Source organism: Dromaius novaehollandiae, chromosome Z, assembly GCF_036370855.1.
Source record: "Dromaius novaehollandiae isolate bDroNov1 chromosome Z, bDroNov1.hap1, whole genome shotgun sequence".
NCBI classification, from domain to species: domain Eukaryota; kingdom Metazoa; phylum Chordata; class Aves; order Casuariiformes; family Dromaiidae; genus Dromaius; species Dromaius novaehollandiae.
The window spans coordinates 8,605,796-8,617,522 of NC_088132.1; the positions used below are offsets into that span (position 1 = coordinate 8,605,796).

At 49.6% G+C, this 11,727-nt stretch overlaps 1 protein-coding gene across 2 annotated transcripts in view; it reads left to right on the forward strand.

Annotated features, from left to right (window-relative positions):
* Positions 1–419: 419 nt before the first annotated feature.
* The window catches only part of TMOD1 (tropomodulin 1), a 33,417-nt gene continuing 22,109 nt past the window's right edge, over positions 420–11,727 (forward strand). Inside the window, exon 1 of one of the 2 annotated variants that reach the window (XM_026111155.2) lies at positions 420–565. The gene's annotated coding sequence lies outside the window, so the exon portion shown is untranslated. Of the gene's footprint in view, positions 571–11,727 lie in introns of both variants that reach the window. The other variant, XM_026111154.2, reaches the window with a different exon arrangement.

An 11,727-nucleotide genomic window follows, 5' to 3' on the forward strand; every position in this document is an offset into this window, starting at 1 on the left:
GGTGGCCACGGATATGTCTGAGCCTTGAACCCCCCCGGGAGAGGAGGAGACCCCCAGCTTCCCGGTGCCCTGTCCCAGGCCGGCACCACCCTCCCGGGGAAGGGTTCTTCCTCTGTCACAGCCCCAGCCTCAGGCTGCTTGGCACGCACGTGTACCAGGGCTTGTGCAGAGATCCCAAACCCGCCCGGCCGCGGGGCTGTGCAACGTGCTCGAGGCGACCCTAGATGGTCTCGGAGGCCCCTGCCACCCTCCCCCGCTCCCTTTCCGGAGGGCGTTTGGCCAAGGGCCCTGCTCCGGCAGCCCCGGGGAGGCCGCGGCGTGCACACGGAGCTCCGAGCGGGCACGAACCGCTCGGCTCCCCCGCGCCGGGGGCTCGGACCCGCCGCGCTCGCCGCGCCCCGGGATGCGGATCCCGCCCGCTGCCGGCGCCGCGAGGGGCGGCCGGCGGGGAGGGGCGCGGGGCCGCCCCCGCTGAGTGACGGCCGCGCCGGGGCCGCGGGGCCGCAGCGGCGGAGCGGAGCGGAGCGGAGCGGGGCGCGGGCAGGACGCGCCGCCCGGGCACGGGGTGCGGTAAGCGGGGCGCCCTTTTCGGGGCAAAATATTCGCCGGGCGGCACCGGCTCGCCCGAAATAGCGGCCGCCTCCGCGCTGCGTGCGCCCGGGGGGGGCGGGCCGCGTGGGAGCCCCGCGCGTGGGAGTGGGAGCCGCGGCCGCGCTCCCCGCCCAGCCCAGCGCGAAAGCGGCGCCGCGGTGCGTGGACGCGAAATCGCGGCGGGAGGGTGGGGAAGAGCGCGCTCGGAGTTGTGGTTTTCTGGGTTTTTTTTTTTTGTGTGTGTGTGTGCTTTTCCTTGCTTTTTTTTTTTTTTTTTTTTTGCTTTCTTTTTGCTTTTTTTTGCTTTTCTTTTTGCTTTTTTTTTTGCTTTTTTTTTTTTTCCTCCTGGTGCTGCATTTGTAATCCTTGGGGGGGAAACGATTCTGGCGGGGGGGGACGGCGTGAGAGAAAGTTGCGCTGCGTTTGTGCAGGGGAAGCGAGAATCGGAGGGGAAAGCGACTCCGTGGGTCGTGGCGGTGCGTTTTCCGCGGCCGTGCTTTGTCCGGCTTGAGTCGGTCGCTGCCTGGCTTGAAAGACGCTTCCCAGCTCGCACATAACTTTCCCTCGCCCGACCGACCGCCGCTTCTGTCGCCGCTCGTGTGCCACCCTGACGTGCGCAGCCGCCTGCGTCCTCTTCTGGAACGGTCCTGGGCGGTGTGTGGGGCGCAACAGCGCGTTGCTCTCCGGGCCTCTTCTGGGCTGGTCTCCCTACCCCCGGGCAGACTTCCTCTGTGTAGCTGTTTTACATTTTTCCACGGGTGTGGGGCCTTGAGCCAGGAGGGTGCTCGGCTATGTGGCTGAGGTTATTTTTAAGTCTGTATAAACTCCCTTCCTCTCAAGTGACCTGCCAGCTCGCACTGCAGTAAAGTATAAATTTCTCATTGATGAGACAACGGTTGTGCGGAGGTGTGATACCTTCTTTTAGACTGGCTGGTGGAGCAAACAACGGACAAACTTCTGAGCGTGCAAGGCCTTCTCCAGGCTGTTGTAGTGAGCCCTTCATCTTTTGCTTTCTTAGGAGGAGGAGCTGGGCCACAGCGTTAAAGCCAAGCACTGTCTTGCTGGCACCACGGTTGCCAGAGCTGAATGCGTTTTGCCGTGGAATAGAGCAATCCTCACTGATGTCCCTTGACAGCCTCTGTTTGCGTTACCCGGACTTACATGTGTTTGGTTATTCTGACATGCATACCACATTGCAAGCTCACAGCTGGTCATTAACAAGGTCTCTTTATCTCTCCTGTCAGAGCTCTCCCTTCTTTCTTCCAGCAACAATGCTCGCTTTTCCAAAGCGACTTGCCTTGTTCTTTTCTCCACAAATTTCTCATTCGTGTTGGTCTGTCAGTTTTCTTCCCGGTAATGTGTTTTTACATGATGCTGGGAAAGTGTCGCTGTCTCTCATCCTCCCTGATATATTTGGGAAAGTCAAACCAGTGTGGAGGCAAACCGGTCTGTCTCATTACTTGTTTTCTTTGCGCAGGTTTTACTTTCATTCACACTAAAGTCAGTTTGATACATCTTTTTGAGAGGTACTGAATGGTTCTTTTGTAAGAAACGTGTGTTCCCTGTTGCTAGATGTGCTGCTCCAGAGTGATGTTCTACTGAATGTGATGTTTGTGGATGTTCGCTTATTATTTGCTGCTTCACTATTTTGCAGGCACATGGAGTTGCAAAAGTCCAACACAGCTCAAGGGGGGGGGGAATCAAGATCTGCTTTCAACTTAGCTCCTCTGCATACGACAGCTGTTTGCAAGCTATGTGCTAGGAAGCCTCTTCTGTATTCAAGGCAGGGACTTGCAGTCAAAATGCGTTTATTCTGAAAATAACAGATTGTTGGAAAAAAAGCAGGAGATAACAATTGTGTTCCATGGTTGTGTGTTGCTGAATTGCCATGTGCTTTCAGCTGCATCTAGAAGCTCACCAGGGTTGCAGACCCCCCACCTCCCTGGTGCCCTGTCCCAGCACTGCACCACTCTCCAGAGGAAGCAGTTTTTCCTGGCCATTCATGAAGAACGGGATAAGCACGTAAGAGAGGCTGTCCTGGATCAGACCAAAGTGTGTCTAGCCCAGGATAATCTGTTTGGCCGCAGCCAATAGTAGATGCCTGGGAAGAGTGTAGAAATAGATCTTCGGAGCAGCTTCCTCAGAGCTCTCCTGGTTCCAGTTTAGGAACACTCAGAGCTGGAGATGGTGGTGTTGTTTCTTTAGCCCTTGACAGATTGTGTGAAGATCCCACTTCTGTTAAGTGTTTTGCTCAGATTCGGTGCACAGCTCACACCGAGTGGAACGGTGCTCATTTTATTCCTCTGCTCATTAAACACCAGCCTGTCAAGCGCCGTTAGATGCAGCTTCACAGAGCTCCACTTTCACTTCCTCCTGGTTCAGCTGCACTAGCAGTGGGGTGAGATCAGGGACATACAGATGCAGATGTATTACTAACCAGCTCACTGTGCCTTGCCCCGATGGTCTGACGAGGGCCTCTGTTGCCTAGGGCATCGCTATACCCGCTCAAAGGGTCTGAGGCACTGATCAGTGCAAGGCAGGTGTCATTCTTGCTCCTGTGTTCGTGTGGCATCCATCAGGCTCAGTGTTCCTGCAGCTGGAGTGTGCCAGAGAAACAGAAGTGCATCAGAGGACTAACAAAAGTTAATGCAAGGGACTCAGGATTTCTTCTCTGAGGAGGAGAATATGCAGGCTGTGAAGTTTCCAAGTGGAACATTTCAAGTTACCGAGCAGGAACTGAATGTATAGTGTTGCTAATGACTCAAGTGTGCCCGTGTGCTTTCCATATGGATTAGCAATTAGGCAATTAAGAAGTACATGCCAGGTGCATGAGACAACATCACCCCAAATAGAAGAAGGCATAACTGTGCTTACAAGCATGTGCCTTAAAAGTATTCAAAGGGGGAGACATAGCAGGGGTGGTTTGTATTTGGGCTTTGGCAGAGTTTGACCCCACTACGTGTTGCCTGTGTTGTGTTAGCTATTTGCTAGATGGCCTTGATACGAAAGACTGCTTGATAAGAGCCGGTGTTGAGCAGTGTGGCTTGCAAAGCTGCAGAAATGTTGCAGAGAGAGGGACTAGAAAGCATAGGCAGTTTCTGAGTACCAGGTTCGAGTCTGGGTGAGCCGTACTTCCTAGAACGCTAATACTGGCCAAGGAGAGAGGAATATCCAGGACAGTGCTGCCGGCGTAAGGCTCTGCTCCACGCCAGTGGATGAAGGGAGAGTTTGCTTCAGTCGAGCACGGGGGACTTTCTGTAGTATATGTGTGACCTTGGGTAACTGGCTGTTTGCTGTGGAGCTCTCTAGTGCAAGGATGAGAAGGTCAGGTCCACAGTAAGGATCTCCATGGGAATGAAGCAGCGTCATCAGTAAGTGTTATCCATGACGTACTCTACTGCTTTGCTGTAGGGTTTTAAGTAAGTAGAGGTAACTTCAAATATCAATAGTGTTATGTATTGCATGGCTGGCAAGTTGCTTGGAGAAGTGTTGTGGGAGCATTGTGTGACTGCCAAAGTCATGGTGTGCTTTGATAGATCCAAAATGCCACATTCCAGATGTTTCTTTTCTAATATTTTACTAAGGTGAACATGAATTGCAGTCTCTTATGTTAACAACACCTGGCTGTAAAAGTTTTAACAAAGTAGGGGAAATGCAGGTCTTCTTTGGAGAAGCCTGCAGCTTCCCGTGGAGACAGCAAATTCCCTGACAGGTTTGGTTAGGCTTGAGTCTCAGCAGGGAGGCTGAGAGGGGCTCAGTCTTTCTGGCTGGTGGTTTGCCTTGGTGCGGTAAGGGTGTGTGCTGAGCTCTGCTTTATGTGCACGACTTAGAGACAGAGAGTCTCGCTGTCTGTAGCATCCCAGCCCCTGTCTTTTCTCTGTCCCCTCTTGCCTTCCAGGGCATGGCTGTGCCAGCAGTGCATAGCTCTGCTGGTGGAAAGGCTGAGAGATACATGTCTGATGGGCACTGCTCCTTGGGCAGGGGCTGGGGATGTCCACTATACTGTGTGCTCTGTTTTGTTGTGGATTGTTGAAGATGATGGTTTGCTACTGTGCAAGCTGCACAAGGGCTTCTCAGCGCGGTGCTGCAAAGCAAGACACTGCGATGGTCTCCTGAGAGCTGGGCTGCACTCGCTCTCATGCTGCAGAAGCAAGGGGCTTAGGCCGTGTGACCTTGAGCCTCATCTGTGCTCTTGGTAGTTTGAACAGTTTATTTCAGGAGAAGGCAGCTAAACCCCCTTATCTTGAACCAGAATCAGGACTCAAAATTCAGTCAAAGTGGTGAGGGCTTGGATTCAGTGGGGTAAATGAAATGAGTGCAGAAAACGATCAGCTTTTGCATGAAAGTAGCAGATCAGCCTGCAGCCCAGTCCCCGTCCTGTGTAACCTGCAAACGTGGGCAGTCAGGTAGAGTGCTCTGCATTATTCTGAGGTCAAACCGTGGAAAGTTTAGATGGGAATGTCCAGCGTCCTCCTCTGAGCAGGGCTAGCTGCAAAGCTAGATCAGGTTGCTCAAGGCCTTGTCCAGTTAAGCATTGAATGTCCAAGGATGGAGATCCCACCACCTCTCTGGTCTTTATCCCATGGCTGCACCACTCTTGTGTCGAGGAATTTTTCCCTGATGTCCAGCCAGAATTTCTCTCGCTGCAACTTGTGCCTGTTGCCCCTTCTCCCTTCCCTGTGCGCTTCTGAGAAAAGGATAGTTCTGTCTTCCCTATAAACCCTTTCCCATTAGGTAGTGGATGAGACTGCAGTTAGGTCCCACTGCAGCCGCCTTCTCTGCTGGCTGGTTCCCTGAGCTCCCCCTCACGCACTGTACCCCAGCCCCCTGCCCGTCCTGGGGCTCTGCACTGGAGTCCCTTCAGCTTGGTAAGATCTGTCTTTTACCGGGGGGCACCAAACAGGATGCAATATCCAGATGCAGCCTCAGTGGTGACAAGAAGAAGGGAATAACCACTTCTGTGGACCTACTGGCTACGCTCTTTCTAATGCAGCCCAGACTGAAAGTCTAATGCAGAATTTGTAAAAGTCTTTTGTAGCTTTAAGTGTTTCAGCATCTTGTATACGCAAGGTGGTCATGTGGAGCCCAAGCAAACTGTGCTTGATGCTGTAGCCTGGGCCTATGTTTATTGCTTGTTAAAAAGGTGCTTTTCTCTCTGACTAAGAAAATGAGATCAGCCCCCAAAAAAGTGTCCAAAAAAAAAAAAAAAAAAAAAAGTCATGTAGGAGACAATCCCTTAAAAGGACTGGCTTTAGCTACTTACTTTCCTTTTGTTTGTCCAGGCCAAAGACTTGATATTTGGAAAGAACAAAGTATAGTCCTAATTCACTTGAAATGGGGCTAACTTCTGAATGCCTGTAGTGCAGGTGCAGAGCATGGGGTCCCCTGGAAGGCAGCTGCTGGACTCTGGTTTGTCTTCCGAAGAAGGGACCGCTGTCTCTGGACGTGGCATTTATACCTGTGCTCGGGGAGGAATGCATTCCTGTACCACCTGCCTTTACATCACCCATGACCTGGGTAACTGGTGACGGGAGGCATGCAGCAGGAAAGAACTGGGATGTATAATGCCGTGTGATGACAGTGGGGAGGCCCAGGTCCTCCTGTGCTCTGCATCACCCCATACTATGGCTTCGCTAGTAGATTTTGCACAAGCCACCTGCACTCACATTTTTAGACGTGACCTCAGAGGGAGCTGATGTGCATCTTTCCCTTCTGTCGTTACTGGATCTGGCCCTAATTGGGCGGACCCTTCTTGCCGCTCCTGGGAGCTGATGGTATGATGCTCAGCCCCAGGAATTCAAGCAGCAGAGTGGAGGTAGGCTCAGGCTTCTGCAGGCCAGCACCGCAGTACGCTGGGATGTAAGCCCAGAGTTAACATGCTATCCCGTGAGTTGCAGAACCAGCAGAACCTCATTTTTGGTGAAGTGATGTCCTTTATCCCCACATGAATCCCCCATTGGGATTGCCCCAGCTTCACCATTTATAATGGCTCCCTCTTCTTTCAGTGCTTCTGGTACCCCGGTTTCCCTAGACCTCGGCCCTCTCCTTTGTTCCCCGTCTGCTGAGTGAGGTGCTTGGGCTGGCTCTGCGTTATATACACACTGAGCAGCTGTTTGTATACATCTGCAGCTTGACAAGAGATTAGTGTCTGAGGTATGTTGAGTCCTGCATGAGATTCAAGTTAGCTAATGGTTTTAAGATTTGTCTGACAGGCCATGTAAATATACAGTCTTCATTTAGGAAACCAACTGGATCTAGTTTGTTTCTCTCACCTGCACATACCTACAGCATGCATCCTAGATCAGCACCTAGGTGATGTACTGAAGTCTAAGCATATGCACAGAAAATACTTAGTTCTCTTGAATTTATAGTAATTGGTCCCTTGAGGTATATCCAGTTTTCCAAAAACCACCTGGTGTTTATCTTTTAAGTTATGCTGAAGGTCAAAAAGAAGAAATAAACTTTTGTAGCAACTACAGAGGGATTGGTTTACATTGGTTTATTATTTTTATAATGTAAAAATAATAGCTCTGAACTTTGACTCCATTTTTTACTTAAGCCATGCAGAAATCTCATAAATCAAAACCCTGCATGAGCCAAATAGAAACTGTTTTAGAGCCAGGCTATCCCTGACAAGATTAACTCCTGCCTCTAGTGCTTCTTAAAAACAGCTTTAATCCTGAATAGCATTCTGCTTTAAACTTGGCAGTTTTTCCAAGAATCATCAATAATCCCACTTGTAGCACTTGTTGGCTGAGTACCTATCTCAGAAACCAAACTCTTGGCCTACTTTCTTATTTCAGATTGTTGGCAGTGTTTTTCAGTGGATTTGAGGGTTCTTTTGGGCAGACGTTCATTTCTTCAGCCATGGCTGTCGTTGGGGAGTACCTAGTGCTCATTGTGTCCGCCTTTTGCTGGTAATTCAGGGTGACCAGTGACTTAAGATGCATCAAACACTCCCTTAGGCTGCAGTCCCTGCAGACAAGGTCCGGTTTTATGGGCTGCAGGAGCACTGTGGTCAGAATCTGTGGAAGTGACAACTCTTCGTTGCAGCCTGCTATGAAACACTAAAATTGGACATCAGCTTAGATTTGTAATGGAATTTAGCACTAGAAAGTTCTGTGTCTTCCCTGAAAGTAGTTGCTCTTTCACCCTGTGTGTGTGTAAAAAGACAAAGGCTTTCCATCGTTTCTCACTGTTACGCTGCTGATGCAAATGGGAATTGGTGTGTTCACAGGCTGGGCTTCTCAGAATGAGAGTGCTAAGGACCACTGTAATACTGTGCTATGCTGTATGTCATGGGAAGTCTCTCTTCATGACGTGTTTTCTTTATGGCATTTTTGTTTTCTTGGAATTTGTCATTTTCCTTGCTGTTTCTGTCACTTTATCCAGTCCTGCTTTCTTATTCTTTCTTTTTTTTCTGGGATTGTCAGACCCTTGAGAGGTGGTCCCACAAGTTCTCTTAGTCCGTGCTGCTCCTGACCAGGGTTACTACACCTAGCCGGCGCTGGACATGCTGCAGCCTCCCCAGGCAGTCTGTTCCAGCCTAAGCCCTTCGCCACCCTCCCGCCTGCTGAAGAAGATGATGGTCCTCCCCGTTGTGCAGCCCTTCACCTGTCAGAAGAACACGACCATGTCCCCATGCCTGTTTGGTTGTACGGACCAGACACAGTGGTCCTGCATGGGTCGTGTTTCCAGGGTTTTTGAAGTTTCTCTCTGAGCAGAGGTCTCTGCAGCTGGCCTTGACCTGTGGTGCCCCAGCACAGACACGGTACTCCAGGGAGGGCCCTACCTGTGCAGAACACAGTGAAAAGAGTATTTTCCATGTCTTGTAGGAAATGCTCATCTTTTTTGCTTGTTCCGCATTATCAGTTCTTTTATTGAGCCTTGAGTATTCTTTTTGGTCCCTTCAGAAAAAAACCTATTTTATCCTTCTCATAATCACAAACTCTATTTTATTTTGTTTTCCTTTCATTCCACATATATTCGCAGAAGGAAAAGTCTTCTCCATACATGATCTGCAGTGTATGTTCAATCTTCATCTGATTCCATTTTTCTCCTCAAACCTCTTTATTTGTCTTCAGGCATACCGACTTGTGAACTCATCTAACACATCAAGGGCAAGATTTTGAGTTAATGTGTCTGCAGAGCAATTCTCACAATGAGACCTACTATCTCACTATCTTTGTAGCTGATGTCAGTCTTAATTTTTAAAGATTTTTCACGTTGAAGTTGTGATAGTGTCAGTCCTATGCAGCTTCTGTGTATTAAGGATGTATTTCGTTGCAGTGTTTCTTTAGTTGACTGAATGAAAAGTGGAGTGGTAGGTTTAATAACAAATAACGAGAGATCAAATTTGCATCCTCAGGGTGGCATTTGGAATAGATTTGATGGAGCAGGTTTATGGTGAATTTGGGGTTAACTCTTTCCTGAATGCCCAGATGTGCTAAGATTTAATATTTGGGCGTAGTATTGCAGCCGTGTTGGAGGATCATTGTTTTAATCTTTTGTAGTGCAAGTGTTTGTGAAGAGGACCCACGTCATACGTTGTGTAAATGACAACAAATATGCTCAGGCAAAATCCCCTGCTTTCTCACTTGGGCAGCACAAAGCCCTCTTGCCATTTACAGCAAACAGGCGATTTGTGTTTTCCACCACTTGTCAGCAAGATAGGGAAGAACGGGCCTGGGATGAGGAGACAGGGGAGAGTCAGTGAGCGCAGCGGCCCTGGAAGCCGTGCTGGTGGATGCACTTGCGCTAAACCAGTACGACGTGTTCGTCAGGCTGGGGAACCGTACAAAATGTCTTGCCACCGCGGATACTGCTAATTCTCCAGGCGCGTTCTCCGTGGGAGCAATGCAGGTCAGCGTTTCGGTTCTGCTGCGCTGGCACGCGTGCGAGGGGACTGTTTCCTCCCAGCAGCTCTGCTTGGGATCGCAGCAAATGAAGTTCTCCCTGCTGGGATTTACGCCGCGTTTCAGCAGGCTCCACACCTGTTCCCAGCACTCACAGCCTTTGCTATATGCAGCCCGGCCTTTAATTCTTTGCAAGATGCTTTGAAACCTGGAGTGTTTTCCAGAAACGTTGACTGTGCACGCTGACATCAAATGTCTCTCCTGCCTTTCGCCTCTTGGTGCTGACAGTCTCTGTCCTTTCGGCGGGCAGCTGCAAGGTCAGAGCGGCGGAGCATGCGTTGTGGTGTTCTTCTGTATGCGGACAAGTTGCAGGGTTACCCCTGTTTGCTAGAAAAAGGCTGTGGGTGCCTCAAGTAACAAAGATAGAGATTGCCATGTTCGTGCAGATATGGGTATTTTGAGCCATCACACAGAATATAGCCGTCTGAGGTCAGTTATCCTCTCCCTTCCTGCCTGTTTTTCAGCTCCAGCTGTTTCTGCAGGCAGTGGAATAGGCAAAATTGAAAACAGAATTCAAAATACGGCCTTGTCATGGCTCATGCACTTTAAGGTCATAGTGGCACAACACTTCTCTAGATTAGGTCCAGACTGCTTTTCCAGGATCTCTCACATCAGAGGTTATCACTGTAGCAGTAAGAGTTTGTTGATATGTAGTTGTGATAAAAGCTTTGCTTTTCTCTCACGCCAAACAGAAGGACAGTCCCGCTGGGGCATTAGACATTGCTGCGCCTAGTCTGGCAGATGTACAGTTGCACTGTGGTAGTACATCGGTCACTGGACACAAAATGTGCTAGGCTTAAGACCACACTGGATCGATAAAGCTCGGAAGTGCCGGACTCCAAACCGCTTTGCTTAGCTGATATGCCAAAAGCATGAAATGTCATAACTTGAGCTTCCTCATTCAGCTACCTGCTGGCAGTGCCCTGAGTGTTTGCAGATTCGCTTTAGTGGCGTAAAACAAGGGGTTGTTCTTACTGTGTCGGTTCTGCCCCGTAGGAGCCCAGGGGGCTGGTCCTCCAGTAAAACAAGGCATCGTTTCCTAGCGCTCCGCTTCCGAAGTGGCGAGTGGCAGGAATGCCAGTGATGTAGGAATTGTAATCGCATCGGTGGGAAACCAAATGTTGGACCAGATGACTGCTCTAAATTTAAGGGCTTGCTGTCAAGCCACGTATGCGTTAATGTGCCCTTTTGTGACCAAGCTAAAGATAATTTTATCAAGAATAGTAGCTGCAATACAAGTTGTATAAAGAATCTTCTCCACTAATGAAGAACAGTCATAAGAGCATGATCCGCCCGGAGAGCATGGGCAAAGCTGGAGCGATGTGACTCAGGGCAGGCCTGTGACACGCCAGAGGGACTTAAAAGAGGCCATTTATAGAAACAGAAGAGATTTTTGTCTTCTTGAAAAATGGATAAAGACTGCAGTTATTTTACTGCAGATATTACTTGGGAGAATAGCAAAACTTTTCCCCCCTGTTTAAACTGTAGGAAAGCTGACTTTAAATAAAGATCAATATTCTGTGCAAAAATCTGGTCAAAAAACGTAGATATACAGACTGTGCTGTGGAACAGAGGGAAACTTTCAGCTAGAAAGCCGAGTTGAATGCACTTGTGTTGTAGGTGCTATTTCAGGTTCTAATGTATTTTTAACCCACTGGCATGTTTTAAACAAGTTGAGCTTAGTTGAATCCCCGAATCACTGAAGCTGGAAGGGATTGCTGGAGTTTCTTTGGTCCAACGCCCCTACTTACAGCAGCATCACCTACAGAAAGTTGCTCAGGGCTCTGTCCCGTCCTGTTTGAATGTCTCTGACGATGGAGACTCCGCAACCTCTCTGGGCAACCTGTTCCAGTGTTTGATCACCACTGCGATGAAAAAGTGGTTTCTTGTGTTCACGTGGAATTTCCTGTGTTTCGGTTTGTGGCCGTTGCTTCCTAGCCTGTCACTGGACACCGCTGAGAAGAGTCTGGCCTCATCTGTTTTACACCCTCCCATCGGATATTTATACACCCTGATAAGATCCCGCTGAGCCTCCTCTTCTCCAGGCTGAACAGTCCCAGCTCTCGCCGCCTCTCCTCTGTTACAGCCTTTCTCGTGTCTCTGCAGTGCACTCAGAGCTGGCAGAGGTTCAGTTATGTATCTATGGTTGTGTATGGCATTTTACATTATGAGACTTGGCACAAAACCCTGGGTCAGCAGGGGTTATTCAGATAGAGCATTT